Source organism: Eimeria mitis, genomic scaffold (assembly GCF_000499745.2).
Source record: "Eimeria mitis Houghton genomic scaffold, Emh_scaff217, whole genome shotgun sequence".
NCBI lineage: Eukaryota > Apicomplexa > Conoidasida > Eucoccidiorida > Eimeriidae > Eimeria > Eimeria mitis.
Window position 1 is genome coordinate 1 of NW_013570496.1, and position 355 is coordinate 355.

Genomic DNA, 355 nt, shown 5'->3' on the forward strand with positions numbered 1-355 from the left:
AAGGCGGAGATATAGGTCTAGGGAATTGAAGAACTCCTCTACAGCCTCTGCACCCCGCGGCCCATCCTATCTCGTTGGACAGCACAACCGGAGGCATTCCTCTTGAATCGTTTCTGACGGGAATGCATTTTCTCCGGGATTGGATGCCGAAATAGAGCTGGGTTCCGCTTGCTGGGGTTCCAGACCGTGCGTCAACCTCACCTCTGCGAGTGGCTCATAGTCAACCTCCATTTTGCCGAAGAGAACACTGAAATTGGGAGAGGTTTCGTCTATAAAGGAAATGGGTTTTATTTCGATATAAATAAACGGAGAAAATAAATTTGATATATTTTTGCGATCGTTTGTTTTTCAGCTA